This window comes from Vulpes lagopus, chromosome 21 (assembly GCF_018345385.1).
Source record: "Vulpes lagopus strain Blue_001 chromosome 21, ASM1834538v1, whole genome shotgun sequence".
Lineage (NCBI taxonomy): Eukaryota > Metazoa > Chordata > Mammalia > Carnivora > Canidae > Vulpes > Vulpes lagopus.
The window spans coordinates 38561128-38582862 of NC_054844.1; the positions used below are offsets into that span (position 1 = coordinate 38561128).

The following is a 21735-nucleotide window of genomic DNA, read 5'->3' on the forward strand; positions in this document are numbered from 1 at the left end:
CATCGAATGGCCACATGTTGGAGTCCAGATGTGTCTCAGTGGAGGTGTGGCATGTGGCATCTGGCTCCAACTAAACTACCTCTCACACAATGGAGAGGAGTAAACACAAATCTCTCCAGTAATAAGCACAAACAAACAAAAGAAAATGGCACAGTCTGTACATCTCTGATTCTTAGGACATGCAAGCTTTTTATCAGCCACATTATGAGGTAAACCAAGGTTCCGGGCTATTTGACCAAAAGTCAACCTCCAAACTTAAACTTAATAGAAAGACTACTTAAAATGTGGATTTACCTCCCCTCTTGTTAATTATGAACCTTGCCTTGAGTTTGTGCGGCGCCTGTTTTATTAGCCAAAGGGGGAACATGAAGCCATCAGGATTAACAAGGCGTTTTTAAAAGGAATGAGCTTTGAATGTTAATTCATCATCATAATTGAGTGATATTGTTCTAGTAATGAATAAAATAAGAAAAAAAAGTCACTGACTTTTATCTGTATGTCACCCTTTTAAATTGCTCTTTTATGCATGCTTTCTAATATAGATAACATATTGATATACTGGCATGGGTATATAATTTATAAATAAATCCATATGGATTGGGAGAGCGTGCCGATACATTTTTTTCATTAATGAGGGATATAATTAAAACAGTTGGGATACTGCTGCTTTAATTTAAAAATTAGATTATTAAACTTAGAATCACTACATTTGGAGAACAGCCACATAATAATTATTTTCATTGTAAAGTAGTCGACTGAAGACTAGTCTCACCTGGTGTGGACGCTGGGACAGGTGATGACCGCTGCTTCCATCGTGTCCTCATCAGCCACCGGGCTGCCCTGGCCCTCGAAGAGCTGCCACCTCCGCCATTGCTCCTTCTGCCACTTGGCAGTTCCAAATGAAGCTGGTGTCATTTCTGGAAGGAAACTTGCCCAGCAGATCAAGCAGGAAGTGTGGTAGGAGATGGATGAATGGCTGGCACTGGGCATCAAGTGGCCAAAGTGATTGTGAGCGTGGTTCTGGTTGGTGAGAATCCTGCAAGTCACTCCTACACCCTCAACAAAACCAGGTGGCTGCAGATGTGGGAACCACCAAACCATTGTGAAATTAGCTTTAGTTTCAGAAGAAGAGCTGTGGAATTTAATCAATAAACCGAATAAGGATAATACAAGTGGCCTCCTTGTTCAGCTGCGTCTCCCAGAGCACACTGATGAGGGCGAGATCTGTAATGCTGTATCTATAATGCGATAATCCTCCAGACAAGGATGTTGATGGCCTTCATGTCATTCAAGTAGGGCGAATGTGTTTGGATCAGTATTCCATATTACCAGCTATCCCACGGGGGGTCTGGGAAATAATTAAGCAAATTAGCTTTCCAACCCTAGGGAAGAATGTGGTTGCTGCTGGAAGGTCAAAAATGTTGGAATGCCCATTGCAATGATCCTACACACAGATGGGGCTCAGGAACGCCCTGGAGGCAATGCCTCCCAAAGAGGACCTGAAGAAAAATACCGTTCTTACAGATATTGTGGTCTCTGCTGCAGGCAGTCCAAATCTAATCACAGCAGATACGATCAAGGAGGGAGGAGCAGTCACCAGTGTGGAAATAAATAGACTTCAAGATTCCATATCTGCTAGTTAGTTGGAGATGTGGATTTTGAAGGAGTCAGAAAGAAAGCCAGTGACATAACTCCAGTCCTGGGGGTGTTGGTCCCAGTATAGTGGCGATGCTAATGAAGAATACCATTATCACTGCAAACAAACAAACAAACAAACAGAAAACAAAAAACAAAACAAAACAAATGGTGCTGAGGCTTAAAGAGTAAGAATTATTGAAACCCAAGGAGCTTGGAATAGCAACTAATTAATTGTGTTTTCCGTCATGAACCACATTCCAAGCTAGTTCAAGAGGCAAAACAGACCAATAGAAATGCAATATTTTCTATTTATTTTACTTAAATGGTTTTAAATAGTTTAAAATGGTTTGTATTTCAAATCAAAACCACAAGGAGATACCACCTCACACCAGTGAGAATGGCTAAAATTAACCACACAGGACACAATTAATGTTGGCAAGGATGTGGAGAAAGGGGAACCCTCTTGCACTGTTGGTGGGAATGCAAGCTGGTGCAGCCACTCTGGAAAACAGTGTGGAGGTTCCTCAAGAAGTTAAAAATAGAGCTACTCTATGGCCCAGCAATTGCAGTACCGGGTATTTACCCCAAAGATACAGTTGTAGAAAAATGAAGGGGCAACTGAACCCCAATGTTCATAGCACCAATATCCACAATAGCCAAATTGTGGGCCAAGATGTCCTTTGACAGGTGAATGGATAAAGAAGATGTGGTCTATATATATACACAATGGAATATTACTCAGCCATCAGAAAGGACAAATACCTACTACTTACGTCAACATGATGGAACTGGAGGGTATTATGCTGAGTGAAATAAGTCAATCAGAGACAGAAAATTATCATATGATTTCACTCATATAAGGAATATAAGAAATAGTGAAAGCCAAAAAACAAAAGAAACAAAAAATAAAATAAAAAATAAAAAGAAATTAAAAAAAAAAAAAAAAGAAATAGTGAAAGGGACCATAAAGGGGGGTGGGGGGGGTGGAAACTGAGTGGAGAAAATTAGAGAGGGAGACAAACCATGAGAGATTCCTGACTCTGGGAAACAAACAAAGGGTTGAGGAAGGGGAAGTGGGTGCAGGGATGGGGTAACTGGGTGATGGGCACTAAGTAGGGCATGTGATGTGATGAGCACTGAGTGATATGTTGGCAGATTGAATCTAAATAACAATTTTTTTAAAGACTGAAAAAAAATGATTTGTATTTCTTGAAAGCTTAAACAGGTGGGTGTTGGTGCACATAGTTCTGCAGTACCCCACCACAGGGCCCACCATTATCCCTCCAAGCTAGCTTAAGAGGCAAAACATGCTGGGTCATGCGATCCAGCCAAGAGAAGTCATTAACCCAGTAATTAACATGGAGGACATTGTCCTATTGAGAACAGATGCTTAACTTTGTCAAGCCACCTCAGTTAAAATTTGCCTTTTCTGCTCTCCAAGGTGGAGTCAGAGAGGGCTCTTGGGCTCGGCCCTGAGGCGCCCACAGGAAGTCCGGACCCCTGCGAAGGGCCCTCAAGGCTCAGCATGTGCGACCCTACTTGCAACAGGCTTGGGGTTCGGAATGTCACGGTGCGGGGTGGGGGGCCTCACCAGTGAGGCTGAATGCCTTCTGCTTCCTCATTGAGAGGAGCCATGGGAACCTGGGCCTCTAGCCTCATGTCCAGGATGACTGGACTGGTTTAGATGAAGATGAAGATGTGCATGTCTGGGAGGATAATATGGATGATGACAATGTAGAGGATGACTTGAATCAGTTATGAGCTGAACTAGAGAAACATGGTTATAAGATGGAGGCATCATAGCATCCAGAAGAAGTGTTGAAGCAACCTAAACTTGAACTGTTTATTAAATTCTAGGACAGACAACCCAGGATGGAGTACTTAAAAAAATGTTTATTTCATTACCCATTTGGATTTATTTTTGTTTTTGTAACAAAAAAAGGCTTGATCTAAAAAAAAAATTGCCTTTTCTAGGATTGCATTTCCTGGGTGGTTTTCCAATAAGAGTTGATATTCACTTTAGGTTCCAAAAGTTATGAGTTCAACTGGTCAAACCAAAGGAAAAATGTTGCTAGAGAAAATTAGGGAAAAGAGCAAAAGGAAGAAATGGTAATTGAGTAGAAAAAATTAATTTACATACATATTGGGTGTAAAAATTACATGTTAATGGTGTCCAAAGCTGTCATTTGTTGCTTAGTCATTGGGAAAATGTTTAGAGTTGTTCCACATGTGATTAGTTCTCCTTTCACGTGTTATATTCATGAGGTTTCCCATTTTTTTCCAGGATTGAAAGACTTGTTCTATTTTATAGATTATTAGTATGTATTGTCATATTTGGCTTTTCCTATATCCCTTGGATTTCATTGTTACATCACTGTACTCTTGGGGGTGTCTGTGTGGTTTCTTTGGTATATCTATATATACCAAATATACCAGTATATATATATATATATATATATATATACAACCTATTTTTGAAAAGCAAAACTTGGACTTGATAATCATTAGGGCAGCTTGTATAAGGTTGCAACTTACTTTTCCACTGAAGACTTGTCAGCCACTGTCTGCTTTTCCCTGACGTACCTGTTGTCTTTCCCCATTGGGTTTCCCCATCGAGAACTTGAGTTAATATTGAATTTAATCAGACTTTAAAACATTAAGGGCTTTTTTTTTTTTTATCTGTCTCATTAACTTTTTTTTAATAAAACACTTCTGACTGGTGTGGAAAAAAAAAAGACTAGTCTTACAGTTAGTGGTGTGATCACAGGATGCATCACCCACACAGGCCACTTCCAGTTTATCACATTAATATTAGTGTACAGGAAGAACTCACTCAATCTTTTTCTATGGCCAACGAACAGACATTTACATTTACTAAAGTCAGTTTCAAATCATTAATATTGAATTAATACAAAAGGGGTTGCAGAACACAACCTTGCTTTGTGCTACTGAATACTGTTAGTTGACTCATCAAAAGAAGCCAGAAACAACCTAAGTGTCTGTCGAGAGATGAATGGTAAAGAATATGTGATATATATATAATATGTATAATAATGTATTTATAATATTATTCACCCATGAGAAAGGAATCTTGCTATTTGCGACAATCTGGATAGACTGTGAGGACATTATGCTAGATGAAATAAGTCAGATAAAGAAAAACAATATGAATACATATTATCTCACTTATAGGTACAACCTAAAAAAGCAGAACTCTTAAAAACAGTGAGTAGAATGATGGTTACCAAGAACTGGAGGTGGGAGAATGGGAGAGATGTCCAATGGCACAAACTTGCAACCAGTAGGTGAATAAGTCCTGGAGATTTAATGCACGGTATAGTGACCATAGACAACAGTCCTGGATTGTGAACATCAAACTTCTTAAGAGACTAGATCTTAATGTCTCCCACCACAAAAGAAGAAATGATAATTATGTGATGTGATAGAGGTGCCAAGGGTCACCACAATAACAATCGTGACTTGGTTATCAACAACCGTGAATCCATGCTGAGCTCATTCAGCCTGAGCCATAGCTGGCTACTGTCAAATAGCCACGTATTGAGAAGAGGTCAGTAAAAGTTTCAAGCAAGTTGGAGGGTGCACAATGGCCATTAATGGACAAGCCAAGGCAAAGCTCGTTTGCTCCTCATACGAAATGTCAGCCTGGAAACCCACAACTGCAGGATAGAGAGAAGAGAGCTATGACAATCAGGCAAAATGCCTACAGTGCATAAAATGGTTGTCATTTTAAGCATGGGGTCCCATGTTCTAATCAGATGGAACTGTGTCTATTGCTATGAATGTTTGTGCCCCCAAAACTCATACTTTGAATCCTAACCCCAGAAGGTGATGGTGTTAGGAGATGAGGTCCCTGTAAGATGATGAGGTCATGAGGTATCTGCATTGTAGAATCAGAGCCTTAAGTCCACAATAGCCAAACTGTGGAAGGAGCCTCGGTGTCCATCGAAAGATGATGGATAAAGAAGATGTGGTCTATGTATACAATGGAATATTCCTCAGCCATTAGAAACGACAAATACCCACCATTTGCTTCAACGTGGATGGAACTGGAGGGTATTATGCTGAGTGAAGTAAGTCAATCAGAGAAGGACAAACATTATATGTTCTCATTCATTTGGGGAATATAAATAATAGTGAAAGGAATATAAGGGAAGGGAGAAGAAATGGGTGGGAAATATCAGAAAGGGAGACAGAACATAAAGACTCCTAACTCTGGGAAACGAACTAGGGGTGGTGGAAGGGGAGGAGGGCGGCGGGTGGGGGGGAATGGGTGACAGGCACTGAGGGGGGCACTTGATGGGATGAGCACTGGGTGTTATTCTGTATGTTGGTAAATTGAACACCAATAAAAGATAAATTTATTAAAAAAAAAAAGAAAAGAAAAATCTGCCCAGAAGTCCCTAGCCCTTTCCACCGTGTGAGGACATAGGGTGTAGTACCAGCTATGGCCCAGGAAGAGGGCCCACTCCAGAACACAACCATGTTGGCACCTTGATCTTAAACACTCCAGCATCCAAAACTGTGAGAAATAGATATCCCTTGTGTATAAGCCATGCAGGTGGTGGCATTTTGTTATATAGCTGGAATGAACTAAGACATCTATGAAGTTTATTGAAGTTATGAGGTTGATAAGGATTAGTGCTTACCAATATGAAAAATTGCAGACTGGTTCCAGCGGCAAAAGGTATTCATCTGCTATCTTATTTTAAAAATGAGAAGCGTTACTGGATCTCAGCTGGAAGGTGCATGGGGTCTATCACATTTGAATCACTTTCCCAAAGGCCTTAAGAAATAGGTCCCTTGGGGCGCATGGGTGGTTCTGTCATTTTCAGCGTCAGACTCTTGAACTCATCTCAGGTCTTGATCTCACGGTCATGAGTTCAAGCCCCACATTGGACTCTGTGCCCAGCATGGAACGTACTTACAAAAAATAAAAAATAAAAAAGGAAATAAACAGGTCCCTTAGGGAAGAGCAACCTACAATAAAACCAGTGAAAGATGATCTGTAACCTTGAAGACATGTAACTCAGGAGGGGAAAATGATGAAATGAAGGAAGCTCCCTTGGCCGTAAGCCTAGGCCATGGTCCCCACAGAACAGGCAAAGCAGACTCAGAGAGTAAAATTTGTAGCAGTTCTTCAGGATCTTCCAAAGAAAGGAGTTTCTGACATTTCCTTATTCTTTAGTGCAACGTAACCATAAATATAGATGAATCGTAAATGAGGAGGGTCTCTTGAGAATAACCAGCTCTCTTTGCTCTGGTTCCTCATGCATCAGGCAGTCTCCTGAGGAGTCATTGGGCTCCTGCACAGATGTGTACACCACAAGAGGATTCCTCTCCCCAGAGGCAGGAGCTGGACCGGGGCCGGTGTGGCTCACTGTAAACAACTAAGCAGGACAGAACAACACCTGCTGAGTTTAATTCTTGTGACTCCTTCCAAATCTGATTTTCCACACGTGTACAAATAGAACTAAGCTGGGTAGCCAGCAAACTGAGGCATCAAAACATCAAAAGCTCATATCCCTCAAAATGATCTGCCTGCCTTACCTATTTCATCATTCGTTAATTTGTTCAAATATTTATGGAGTACCCGCTGTGTGCCAGGTAGCGTTCTGGGTGCTGGAGTGAACAAGAGATAAAGATCCAGACAGACAAAAAATAGATAAATAAGTCAATTATAGAGTTAGACAATGATAAGCACTGTAGTACGGGGAAGGAGAAAAATTGAAAAGAGGGAGAGTGCCAAGGGAGGGGGGAGAAGGGTGTCATTTTAGATAATGTGGCCCCAGAAGTCTTCAATGAGAAGGCCATATTTGAGCAAATTCTGGAAGGAGATCAGAAAAAGCATTGTGATATTGAGGGAAATAACATTCCAGGAAGAGGCAACCGCCAGTGCAAAGGTCCTGCAGTAGGAGTGTGCTTGGCGTGTTTAAGGAAGACCTCAAGGAATGAGCAAAGAAGAACTGTAGATGAAGCAGGAAAGATAATGAGGCCACAGGCAGTGGAGTAGGGGGGAAGCACACTGTGTAGGGCCTTGGGAGGAGTGGCGGGAGGGAGGGGGATTTGTTATTACTTTAGCTTTTTTTATTCAGTGGGAAGCCACTGGAGTTAGTCCCCATAGTAACCCTATAAAATCAGAATGATTACAGGTGAGGAATCGAAGGCTCACCAAGCTCATGAGCTTGCCCATCAAGGCCACAGACAGTGAGGAGGGACCCAGGTGTTCAGAATTCAGAGTCCAAACCCCTAGTCCTCAGGCCACAGGGCCTCATTTTGGCTTTAACACCCACACAAAGGATGTCACAGGAAGAAGGCTCCAGCAGGAACCTAGCAGACGGCCCTCACTGGCTCCCCAGGATGGATGGAGATAGAATTTGGGGAGGCCTGGAGCTGAGGGCCCAGGCGCTCAGTGTGCTTGTCACAAGGGAAAAAAGCAAGATGGCAGGATGTTGGTGGATGGCAAGAAGACCCAAAGAAGATCCAAAGAGAGGAGGGTCCCACTGCGGAGCAGCTGGAGGTGAACTGGAAAGGAGAGGCTGGGCCAGAGGACAGGTGGCAGTCTTAAGTGCATCTTCCAGGCCAATGGCTTTCAAATTCGGTGTGGTTGCTCTGCTTTTTAGCAGTGGGACGTGATAAAATACAATATTACGTGGGAAGTCCATAAACCAAGCAGGTGAGGAGAAGCAGAGGGCCGGAATTCCTGCAGATGTGGCCCTCACCCCCACCCCGGAGAGCAGCTGCGGGTGGGGTGGGCAGCCGGAAAACCCTTGGAGGGGGGAGAGCGGAAACAGAGGTGGGGAGGGGAAGCAAAGGAGAGATGCTGAGAGCGGAGTTTTTGTCTTCTTCCTTCCTGTTTTTTTCTTTCCTTTCCTTCTTTTTTCTTTCTTTCTTTCTTTCTTTCTTTCTTTCTTTCTTTCTTTCTTTCTTTCTTTCTTTCTTTCTTTCTTCCTTTCTTTCTCTCCTTCTTAATAATTTGGTGCTTGAATACAAGCACCCTAGGCTTTCTGGTACCCACTGAAATATGGAAACCACTGCTCCGGGCATACAGGGTTCGGAAGGGGGCTCTCCTCTCTTCTCTTTCTCCTCTCTTCTGCTTTCTCCATGTTCATCTTGTCTTTCTTTCTTTTTTTCTTTCCCCCTTTTTTTTAATGTTACCAAAGCATCCAATAGCCACCGAAGAACACACTGTCTTTTTTAAACATCAGCATCCGGAGCACCTCGGGGTGGAAGCCAGGTGTGAGGTGCATCAAAGCCTCGGGTCTAATCCAGAACCTGCCCTAGAGTCCACACTCAATAAGTGTTGAATTATCAATGACATGAGGGATAATATGTAGAATTTTTAAAGTTTCTTAAGTTCAGACACTAACTCCCTTTACCCTCCTAGGAAAAGAATTAGTAGCCACATTTTTCAGCTGTACAATTGCTCATGACTGATTTTGACATTTCTCATTCCGAGCTTCTCGTAACCAGCACTGCCTGGCTTCTACAGAATAACGGCTGCTCATATTCTTGATAATGAGCCTACAGCTCTGCAAAACACTGAATCACTACAGGAGCACAGATTATGTTGAATTTTAGGGCTGTGTGTTGCCTTGTGCCCAGCATACACTGGTAGGAACTTCAATGCCTCACTGGAAATAGCAAAAAGACTGAATGGGGGTCAGAGGCAGGTAGAAGGAACTCGTACAACTACAAGGGGAGGGAAAAGGCAGGCTGGATGGTGTTGTGCTCTGCTAATAGAACATGCCATGGTCACGATTCGTAATTTTTCAAAATTGGCAAGAGAATACAGCAAGGTTTATATCAATAGGAAACTGGTTAAATAAATTCCGTTCTACTTACTGGGATACCACACAAGGAAGGAGATAGGGAAATAAGCCCATGATCTATTTTCTTGAAATAGACTATAAAATAGAACCTAATAACTTTTCTAAAAATTTGCCATGAAAACGCAAATAACAGAAGATTAGGTATATATAAACAATTTTAATTTTTAAAAGTAAATTTTGGGTGTTTTGGGAAAGAGAGAAGAGTTTTAAATGTCCATATAAAAATCCAGATGGCCTTAGACAGGCTATTATTGGTAGCGAGCTCTGGGAAGTGAGAGCAGAAGGGGCTGGGGAAGAGGTGGGCTTTCGTGTTTATATACATTATACTTACTCATATTGTTTGAAACTTTTACAGCTATGTAGCATTACAGAAATGTACATTATCAGTCACATCAAGTCACCTACTTGTGAGTTACCACTCATGTGAGCAACTTCCCATTAACCCACACGAATTTCCTGTTTCTTACACAGGCCAGCTCATCCCACTTGGAGCTGAACAACAGCCCAGTCGGAGGCAGGAGACCCCCTCAACTCCGCCTTTGCCCCAACCAGCTGTGTGTCCTTAGACAAGTCACTTCAACTTTTGGGGCTTTATCAAGAGGATGGATGCAAATTCCTTCTGCATTTCTTCCTAAGCTCAGAATTCCTGAAGACAAAAGAAACTTTATATAAGGGTCCAAGTAAAAACCTGATTTGATTCAACTGCACCTACCTAAATAGATTTCCTCCATGAATCAAACAGTTCAAAACTTTGAAGAAAAAGGATTCAGTGGGAATTTTAAAAAAAAAAATCCATTGGACTTTTACCTCTACTGCTGATTTTCCAGTAAACAACCAAACTCATTTGCTCACAAGACAACCTTTCTCTGTTCTCTGATCCCGAGTATGGCTTGCCCAAAGTTACCAAGAGCTGCAAGTTGCTTGTTCCTACAGCCTCCTGCTCCATGCATGTCTATAACTTCTGTCTTCTTTTGGGGGGAAAAAAATATGGAGTTATAAAAGAGTCTGCTGTGGGGCTGTCTAACCAGCCGTTAAACCAAACAAACTTCATGACAAAGCAAGAGTTATGAAAAGAGATGAAATGATTCATTCTGAGCCTAACTAAACATTTGATAGTAGAGTGGATAATATATCAACACCATGGGATTTCATGTAAACCCAAGAAATTGGTTATATTTCAGCAATGTTTTAATAATAAATAAATTTTTAGCCCGAGCCAGTCCAACAGATTGTGTTTATCAGTCAGATGGAGCATAACTAATAAATAGGCCTGCTTAAATGCCTTTTTGAATTATTTGACTACTGCGTGAAGAAACATGGCCTGGAGCATAAATATGTTGTCAACAGTGACGTTAACGCAGGATTTCCATGACTCTCCAGTGTGCAGGGTGCATCACAGAAGGTTTGTGGCTACTGGGACAGTCAGGCCTGGGTTGCACAGCCACACCAGGCCAAGACTACCTTTGCTTGAGGGAAGGTCTGTTGTGATGGCTCCTGCTAGGAAAGTCTAGTCAGGAATTGTATTCCACGATCCTGGCAGTTCTCGGCTTTGGAGCAAGAGGAGACAGGTTCAAGTCTATCTCCACCTCCCACTAAGCAAGTCACATAAACTTCCTGAACCTCCATTCTCTCATCTGTGAAGTGGGAATAATTCACACATAACCACACAGGGAGGTGGCTGCCCACTAGGAAAGAATACAGGTAAAACGACTCACCCTTGGTGTAAGCACTCCATAAATACTAGTTTCCTTCCATCCAAGCAAAGATTTTGCTTCCAAAGCCTCTGAATACCTGGGTGAATTTAAGAACTATTTTACACTCTTGGTCTGATGATTTTGCTGAGGCACGCTGGACTACCATGTGTTCCTAAGTAAGCTGCTCAGGCTCCCTATCTATTTTCTCATTTATAAGATGGGAATGACATCTCCTTGCCACCCTACTACTGCACAGGGGGGTCACGAAGACTGAGATTTTCTATTTCTATAAGCAATGAAGCGCTCATACAAGTGTAAGCAGTAACATGATTATCGCCATCCCTTCAGATGAAATTGCAGGTGCTGCTTAAAATTCTAAGGTGAGAAAGAACCTCGTAGAACATGTAAGCTCTCTCCCGGATTTTGCCATTGGCAAGGAACCCTTCCTATGTAGCACCTCACCAGTGGCCTGCTGGAGGTGATGGCTAGCGACAAACTTCAGGCCGGTGAGCAAAGAAGATAGATACTCAGGGGAAATGAGGGTCCTCAGAGCAGCCTGAGTGCCCCCAGCCCTTGGGCACACATCTGCATTCAAATGAGCACCAAGAAGAGAAATAAAATGCAGACAGCACACAGCTTGAGAACAGAGCCTACCAGCTTTCCGCGACGGGAGGCCCTCCAAGACTTTGGGAAAGCAACAGCCCATGCTCCTTCTGTGAGGCGCCTCGGTGGCCAGGAAGCTCGCCCCTGAGACCTCAGAGCCGATTGCTGACATTTTGTTTCCATTTGATTGTTTTTATTTAATGTCCAGTCCAAGACTAACAACATGATACACTTTTATTTTTCTTCCAGAAAGCAACCAAATATAAGGCTGTGCTCAAGGAGAGAAGATAAAAAAGCCAAATGTGGCTATTCTTCCTCATTAAAACTTAACATGTCAAGCTCTAAACCCCAAGGAAGAGGCCGAGAGGCAATAGCTGGGAGACATTTATTGACTAGAGAAAGGCAGTGATGGATAGAAAGAGAAGGGTAATGCGATTGTGCTTTCCCCATCTCTCACTAATGTTTTCCAGGGCTTGCTGTGGGAGCTCCCACTGCGTCCTGCAAGCGACATTTGTCATCCTGTAACCCCAGCTGCCTCCAAATCGTGCCCCCCTCCTTCAGACCAGGAGGGGTGAGATGGGGGTCCTCGAAGCGCAGTGAAGGCCGCCACATGGCCGCTGGGCCTCAGGCTCCAGACTCTGTGGAACGTTCCTGGAACAACGTTCATAAAAGCAAGAACTCGTTGTCTCATTTAATCCTCACTACAGCCCAGTGGGGAAGTCCTCTTTTCATCTCCATTTCGTATGTGAGGAAATTCAGGTGTAGAGAGATTAAGTAATTGGGAAGAGATTAAAACTACTGGCTGAGGACTCAGGATGCAGTCGAGCAGCCTCCTTTCGGGGGGGCGGGAGTGGAAAGGGCAAAGCGCACCCTTTTCAGAAATGCTCAGGCTTCCTCCATTTTCTAGTCATTCTTGAGTAATGGAGGGACGGGTAGGAACGTAGAGAACGCAGGAGATCGCAGGTGGGAGGAGCACGGTGGCCCACAGTAGCACCCAGGTGGTGGCAGGTGTCCTCATGAATCCTCACACCATCCCTCTGAGGAATCTGCTTCCACTCACCCATGGGGGGCTGAGGCTTCACCACACAGAGATGGGCCCATGGCCATCCAGGTAGGAGATGGAGTTGCTGGAAGGGGACCCCAGTTCCCACCCAGTCTGGGACCCTCCCCACCACCTCAGCCACCCACAAACTCTCCTGGGGTACGCCCCCACCCCACACTACGTGCTTATTATTGTATTCAGCGCACACCACAGCCTAGTGAAGATGGTGTGTCATTGTGCATGTAAAATTACCTGGGATGAGAGCTTTGAAACTTCCAGACAAAATGCACGTATCTCTACTTTTCGATCCTTGTTGTGGTTGCCAAGATCTGGGCATTCTGAGAACAGCCGGACAGGGAACACGTTGCCCATTTTTATAATATTTCAGGTCTGGAACTGAATGACTTAAATTAGAAGAGAAAAAAAATCAAATAAAACAGGGAGAAGATTAAATTTCTCAAAATTTTTTTTTGTATGTGTGTGTGTGTGTTTTGTTTTGTTTTGTTTTGTTTTTTAGGAGAGAAGCTTATTTCTCATTTGATTCAGGCAGCCCAGGTAATGAGCAATGCCTCAGGTCACCTTTTAACAGCCTTACAACATAATGACTCTGCAGACAGTCTCCTGAGACCCTAACTTTATTCACTGAAGCTGGCATTGAGGTTATTTTAAATAACATTTTTAATTTCTTCACTCCACCACGATAGAATTATGCGTTTGCATCTGAAGATCCTTTATGACATTATGTTCTCGGAATTAGCTGTGAATCAGGAATGAGTCTGCCCCAGAGCTGCTCCATCTACTTGATATGATAAAGTGAAAATCGCATGTCTAATAAGGCATGTCTGAATTGTACTGTTTTGTAAAACTTTGAGATGAAAATCTTTTGAACCAAAGGAAAAATGTAAAACTTTACTTCTGAGGGGTAGAGTAATAGAAGAATACTAAGGGCAGGGTTCTGAACTTGCCATAGCCTTCTAAAACCTACTCTTCTGGGGAGGAACAGGGTTGTGTCTTGGGGGTTGGGGGGGCATGGAAGGGTCCTGGGTCACTGAGAAGGTTCTGGGTCCTGTGTGGCTCAGGGGTGGTACTGTCCAACAGGTCATTAAACTGTCCACCTGTTTTCTGTGTTTTTTATTATATTTAACAATTTTTAAAAGTTTGTTTGGGACAACTGGGTGGCTCAGCGGTTGAGAGTATGTCTTCGGCTCAGGTCATGATCCCGGAGTCCTGGGATCGAGTCCTGCATTGGGCTCCCCACAGGGAGCCTGCTTCTCCCTCTGCCTGTGTCTCCACCTCTCTGTGTGTGTCTCTCATGAATAAATAAATATAATCTTAAAAAAATTTTTGTTTGTTTGTTTTTAAAAGTCCTACTATGGAGAAGGCAAGATACTAAGTTCCAAGGATTTCAGATCCCTTGTATCTGTTTGTTCACTGCTGAATCTTTAGGACGTAGAAAAGTACTTGACCCTCAAGAGGGACCTGGTCAGTATTTGTTGAAGAAGATTACACTTTGAAAAAGACATTTGTTCATCCATTCCCTCACTGAGATAGCATACTTGACAAAATAAGATGACAACTAAGGGTTACGCTCATTCAGTAGATCTGGGTTGGGGACTGGGAGTCAGAATTACATTTAACTTTTTATTATGATATTTTCAAACGTATAGAAAAAGGGTATAATGACACCCATATGCCTATTATCTAGGTTAACTGTTGTTCACATTTTTATCATATTTACCTCAAATTTTTTACTAAAGTATCTTTAATAAATTATATGAACATCACTAAAATACGAATATTTTCCTTGTTAAAATCAATACCATTAGGCAACTTTGAAAAATCATATTAATTCCTTATTATTATCTAATACCTAATCTATATTCAAATTTTGCCAGTTTCTCCAAAAGTGTATGTTACTCCCATTTTAGCCCTACCAAGATCCAATCCACATTATGTACAGTTGATATATCTCTTAAGTCATTTATAGCCTAAAACAATGCTCCCCTTCCCCATTCTTTGGCATGACATTATCTTGGAGAGACCAGGCCAGGTGTCCCTCGGAATGGCTGACTTTCTGTATTTGTAGTGTCGTGTAACTTATTCCACTCACGCATGCATTTCCTGTAAACTAGAGTTTGGATCTAGAGGCTGGATTACATCCAGGTAAATATTTTAAGCAAGATATCATTATTTATGCTATATGACGTTGCAACACATCGTGAGGTACATCACATCTAATCGAACCATTATTAGTAAGCCAGAGCTGGTTTCCCCCCTCCACTAGTAAATTTCCATTTTCTTTTTAAACCTTCAGATCATTTGTAGAGTAATACTTCAGCTGCACTACACTATCCAATTCTCCATCAGTATATCACCTGATGGCTTTATCATCCTCTGATGATTTGGGCCTCAATCAATTCCTTCATTAGGGGTTGAGAAAATGGTGAATTTTTTTCTATTTCTATGATTCATTCTGTATTTATTAGCTGATGATCTTTGTGAGACAGAGAGAGAGCAAGAGAGAGATTTATCTGATCAACTGCTCCTCCTGGAAAGGCAGAGTAAATAATTATTTATCTTGAATTATCACTTTTCAGAGTAAGGAGTAGGTGGCAAATGGTATTGTGTTTTGTTTGTTTTGTCTTTGGTTTTCTCTTTTCTGAGTATCATTTTAGACACTTACAGATTTGTATAGTGAGCATGTTTCATCCCATTGTAGTGACTCTTTTTGAAGCTCTAATCTTTCCATCTCTGCCCTTCATATTGGCTCTTTCTTAGCCCAGCAAGGTATCCCAGGCCCATTCCCTCACCCAGACCCAGAATCAGCCATTTCTCTAAAGAGTAATTTTGCTAAATGGTAGCAAAATCTGGGTGCTAGGGGTTACTCACTGCCACTGGATTGTCAATGCTTCTAGGCCCTTCAATGGATAAAGGTAGGAGGAAATATACATGCGTGTATTTTTAAATCATATGTTTATACAGAAATTTCCAATTCAAATTTAACAATACAGAGCTTCCACTTTAAGCAGATGGAAGGTGGGAGATTGATTACAAAAAGGTGGACTAGGCAAATAAGGAAAATGGAAGCCAAATTAGTGTCAGAGAGAGACATAACAAATAATAGAAAGGAAGAAAATGAGAATGAAACCTGTGATATTAAATAAAAACTGAAGCTATTAAGGTGACCTCAGTTTCCAAAATATACTCACAGACACAGAAATAAAGATAGATGTAAATTTATACACATGCAAACATATATATATAGCTTCATCTGTCCACTAATATGGCCTTAAAGCAGACACCACAAAAATAATAAGCACAGCTATCACATAAATCTTAGTTTCTAAACATCATTCTCCAGTAAAAGGAACCAGGTATCCTTGGAGAAGTGGCTGATTCCAGGGTTGGGGCAGGGAAAGTCCAACATTAGAACACCTTGTGCCAGAAAGCATGGAAGTACTCCCAGAATAATGAAATCATCTCAAAAAAATCCATAAGCCATCTTGTAGGGTCTCCTACTAGTCAAATTTGGCACAGTTTGGCCTCCAAATAATGATAATAACAAACCATAACCTATGAGTAATATAGGAAACCATGATATGAATTAATTAATCCAAAGTTTGTTGAGGAACAGGATTTATACACACTTTCAAAGACCCTTCCCACGAACTACTTACTAAATAATCACAAACAGAAAAAGAGTAACTGTTGTGGACCATCTTGATCTAGTGATCAAAGTCGACATCATCGGTAACGGACAACTTGAAATTATGAAACGAGAACACACATCATTTTTGTTATGTTTATCCCCAAATGCACAGCCTTGAATCTAATCATGAGAAACATCGGACAATCCAAATCAAGAGATATTCTTCAACATAACGGGTTGGCAATATTCAAAATCTTCAGAAGGTCATAGAATAAAGACTGAGGAACTGCTCCAGACTTTATGAGACTAAAGAACGTGACACTAAATGTAGCATGTGATTCTCAGCAAGGACTCTCTTATTCTAAAGGACACTCAGAGACTTAAACTTGGATGGGGCCTAGGGATTCCACACTTATCATGTTTCCATGTTACTGTCCTGATGTGGTGGGTGTAGCATGTTTCAGGGAAATGCGCGCTAAATTTCTGGGGTGTGAAGGAAGCACCATTTCAGCAATTTACTCTAAATCATTCTGAAAAAAAGTTATTTGCACCAGACTTGCAATTTTTTTAAACTTTGAGATGATTTTAAGTTTTAGCTAGGTTACCATTTTTACTAGTTCCTGATTTTAAACTTCCAGTGGTTTGTGAGGAGCAAAATAAAGAAAAAAATACATGAATTCTGATGTCCTCTCTTCTTGAGTAAAAGTAGTATAGCACACACTGTTCTTCATTTGGTGATTTATTTATTTATTTATTTATTTATTTTTACAATTAACAAAGTATTCTGGGTAGCATTTCACATCAGTACATGGAGATCTTCCTCATTCCTTTCATGGCTGCATAGTGCTCCAAGAAGTAGCTCTATTAGGATTCATCCTGAAACCCTCTACTAATGCTCATTTCAGTTATCCAATACTTTTAAATTATAGAAAGAGTATGATAGAGAGAGAAGAAGAAGAAAGAAAGAAAGAAAGAAAGAAAGAAAGAAAGAAAGAGAAAGAAAGAAAGAAAGAAAGAAAGAAGGAAAGAAAGAAAGAAAGAAAGAAAGAAAGAAAGAAAGAAAGAAAGAAAGAAAGAAAGAAAGAAAGAAAGAAAGAAAGAAAGAAAAAAGAAAGAAAGAAAGAAAGAAAGAAAGAAAGAAAGAAAGAAAGAAAGAGAAAGAGAAAATGCAAGCCACGACGAATAATTTTACACGTGTGTTATTTTGTACTTACACAGGTATATGTTTATGATACATTTATAGAAGTGAAATTGCTGAGCCAAAGAATAGATGCTTCTTTATTTTATTATTCTATAATGTATTGTCAAATTCTCCTGCTTAGAATCAGTTTGCATTCCCACCACCAACACATGAAAGGATCTGTTTTCCCCCACAAGTCTCACAAACAGAATGGGTCTTATTTTTTACCATTCTAACAAATAATTTGCATTTATTTTATTGTGAGTTTAGTCACGAGTCTTTTCCTATGTTTGAAGGTCATAGAAATTTTTTTGAAGGTCATAGAAATTTTGTTCGGCCCCACAGATGAATCTGATGGGTGCCAGGTTTAGAAACTATTTTCTTGTCCTTTGTGGTTTGGGTAGTTAAGAAGTGCTGAATAGTAAATCTGTTCATGTTTATTGATTTTCATTTGAATTTAGATAGATAAAGGAAGATAAGTTTAATCTACTCAAATATCGTATCATCTATGAAAACTTTCCCAACTTCACTGAGCTGGTCTTAGAATGGTTTCCCTTGGCATTTTGTGTATACCTCTATTAGCACTTATCTTACCAAATTAAATCTATTTGTTTAAATGACAAATTTAAACATATAGATTAATCCACTTCCTGCTGGATTTTTGAGCCCTGGAAGGTAAAACACTACACCTTATTCATCTTCAGACCTTTAGGGTCAAGGCCCCATTTCTAGCACATGGAAGATACTCAGTGTGAGTTTGAATAAATAAATAAGCAATCGATAACACTGGTTTTCAATTCATACTCATATCTAGCACATAATTTCTCAGTAAAAACAACAGAAAGGAAGTGAGTTTTCTTTCTTGGACACCTTGAGCTTTGAAGGACTGTTTATTTCAGGCTTCTGATCTCTGCCTGAATTTGTCTGGCTTCACTATGGAAACAAGTCAGTCTCCAAACTTCCTGCTTCCTTTCCTTTGCCAGTGGGTACGTAGGTGTAGGAGCCCAGCTCCTTTCACAGTGACACCTCCCGGTGCTGCCCAGAGGGAATGCTCCACAACCTGAACCCTACCTTAGCAGCAGCATCTGTCACATTTCCAGAACATTTGGAGTAAGTCGAGTTATCATGGGATGCCTCTCTGACGCTTTTCCTTCCTTCCTCCATGCTCTAAGCAATTGCACTTCTGGCAACTCACTTCATCTCTGAAATTTCATTATGCTCAGGTTAGAGCCCAATCATTTGAATCTGGAAGATGACAAGCATCATGTTGTGCCTTGATTATTGTGCTTCCATTTTTCTACCTAAGGGGGGAAGGTCTTAAACATAAAACCACTAGTACTAATGATATACCTTAGGAAACCAAACTCTCTTTCTAACAGTCTCCTTCCCAGTTGATGGTCATACTTATTCTGAGGAATATTTTAAATATCTTTCAAAAGACAGCCATGTTCCTATTACAAAGCATTACTACAAAATCACATGCTAAAACTGCCAGGAGCCACAGTGATACACAAAGCTGTAATCAGGCAATAGGCACGTTTAGTCACATCATTTGTAAGTTAATTTAAAAACATATGAAGATTGAAGCTCCGGTCTTCAAGAAAGCTGTTCTGTATAATAATAATTGCAGTTGTTAACTTCAACACTCTTTTTCTTTCCTAGTCCCCAAATATATCTGTACACTTCTATTAGAATAGCAAATCAGGGGTGCCTGGGTGGCTCAGTGGTTAAGCATCTGCCTTTGGCTCAGGTCGTGATCCTGGGGTCCTGGGATCGAGTCCTGCCTCGGGTTCCTCATAGGGAGCCTGCTTCTCCCTCTGCCTATGTCTCTGCCCCTCTCTCTGTCTCTCATGAATAAATAAGTGAAATCTTAAAAAAAAAAAAAAAAAGAATACTAAATCAGTTCTAAGCTATCCATTACTATTTGATTTTTTTTTTTTAATTTTAGTTCAAAAATCAAAGATGTTAGCTAGAATTCCAGCTTGGTCGTGAAGAATGTTGAGCCATCGCTTTTGAGGGATGAAAGAAAGTGAAATGTGAAGAGGTCAAAAGAAAGGAGCACCTCAGGGGAGTGGTTCTGGCTCTGGCCTGGCTCAGAGACAGTGGTGGGGGCCAACCAAAGGCTCTGAGGAGTTTCCCTGCGCTGTCCTGTGCTAGCTCCCTGGTCAGGCAACTTCAAGGGCCAACCCAAACCAAGACAGATGGAGGATGTAAGATATGGAAATAGTGAAGCCAACTAACCTAAATGTATAAATCAAATAACATTAAGTCAATAAATTGTGCCCACTGCTGTCTAATAAAGAATGCAAAGTAGGGATTCTTTTTTTTTTTCTTTTTTCTGTGATGTTGTATAAATACATTTTAAAAAACAAAAGACCTTTCCATAATTCAAAGCTGAGCCCATCTCCTCTTCCTAATGCCCCTTCACGCATGAAAGGCCCTTTCCTGGCTGGCCTTTTCTCTCTCCCCCAATCTCATCATTTCTCACTTCCAGCATCACCACTTTCAACATACACCCTAGCTCCAGTCCTACTTAAAGACATGCAGTTCTCCCCCATATAACAAGTTCTGTACTTTTTTTGCTTGTTTGTTTGCGGTTTGTCTCCCTTCACTAGAATACAGGGTAGTGAGCATGGAAAATTTGTCTATCTATGTGTAGCAGCATTCCCAGCATTTGAAAACATTCCTGGCAACTTAAAGGCACTTTTGTAAATATTTGTTGGATAGACAGATGAAGGAATACCCCAGTGCCCTTGCATGTGCTGTTTCTACTATTTTAATCAAGTCTTTTCTCACTGCCATCCTGACTTAATTTTTTTTTTCAAATGCAGTCTGAATATCAATTCTTCAGGGAAGCCATCCATTGCTATAATATCTCTTCCCTCCCCCACCACACCCCCCCACACACACACAGTTAGGTTTCTCTCTCATCTGGGCTCCCATTACAGTCCTCCTCTGTGTTTAAGTCCCAGAAACAGTTGACTGTTCACCAAAGGACTAATACTCCCCTTCCATTGTGTAGAATGGTGGCCAGAAAGTGGCTGCCCAGCCATGGCATTTTGCAGAAACAATGTGACTAAGCTCGGACAAATGGCTTGTGGGCACCACTTTGAAACCTAGCCCGGAAAACCTTCCTGTGCAAACTCCAGTTTTCTCTTTCCTCCATCTGTTGGCTAGCTGCTGAGGATCCATCAGAGAACTCCAAGGCCATGGAGATTGTTGGAGCCATGTGACGACTGCCTTCCAAACACCTGCATGAGTCTATAATACAAGAGAGAAATAAATGTCTACCGAGCTGAGTCATGGGCTTGTTTGTTACAGCAACTAGCCCATCCTAACCTTCACAGCATGCCACCACCACAGTACACAGTCCTGCCATTGCCCGGGCGTCTGTCTCCATCTCTGTAGTCTGCACACCTTGTGCCACATCCCCACAGTACCAGGGTCTAGTCTGGGGCCTGGCACCTGTGTGAGGTTCATACATGTGGCAGCTGGTTCATGACTCCAGGAAAAAAACCAAACTGGGCCAACTCTTAATTTTGTCCCTGACAAACTTTTTCCCATAAATTCTTTGCCATTTCCACTATAGAGAATTTCTCATATGTTTTATCTTGAGCATCAGCTGGACTCCCTCCCCTCTGCTAATATACCTCACCCATCTTCTCGACTTGTGACTTTGTTACCAGGATGTTCAGCTCTCACCTCTACCCAAAGAACTCATTGAGGAGAATTACTTTTGAAAAAGCAATCTATGCCTATAATTAATTCCACCCTTCCCGGGAATGCTTTATTTGTTCTATAAATAGCACTTTTTTCCTATTAAAAATGAAATAAAATGTGCCTAATTTCTCTTCTCCTTTCCAACCCAAGCTCATCATTACTGCTTCTGACTTTGGTGAATTCATTCTTGTGAGTCTTACATTTAATGGGGGTCCTAAAAAACCAAGGTGGGAGTTAATTCCATTTCTAATGTAAAGCATAAAATCTAAATAGGTTCCGGAGTCTACAACAAAATGGTCTTTTCTATTCCACGTTCATGTATGGACTCACCACATCGAGTAAACCACTTAGATAGGGTG

At 41.2% G+C, this 21735-nt stretch overlaps 1 long non-coding RNA gene and 1 pseudogene across 1 annotated transcript in view; one reads left to right on the forward strand and one right to left on the reverse strand.

Moving 5' to 3' along the window:
• Positions 1-796: 796 nt before the first annotated feature.
• Positions 797-1869, forward strand: LOC121479684 (annotated as a pseudogene).
• A 10312-nt stretch (positions 1870-12181) lies between these two features.
• LOC121479720 overlaps positions 12182-21735 on the reverse strand; it is a 35211-nt gene continuing 25657 nt past the window's right edge. Inside the window, exons 2-3 of the long non-coding RNA XR_005984807.1 lie at positions 13080-13231; positions 12182-12436 (exon numbers count right to left, since the gene is read on the reverse strand). This is a non-coding gene — a long non-coding RNA (uncharacterized LOC121479720). The remainder of the gene's footprint in view (positions 12437-13079; positions 13232-21735) is intronic.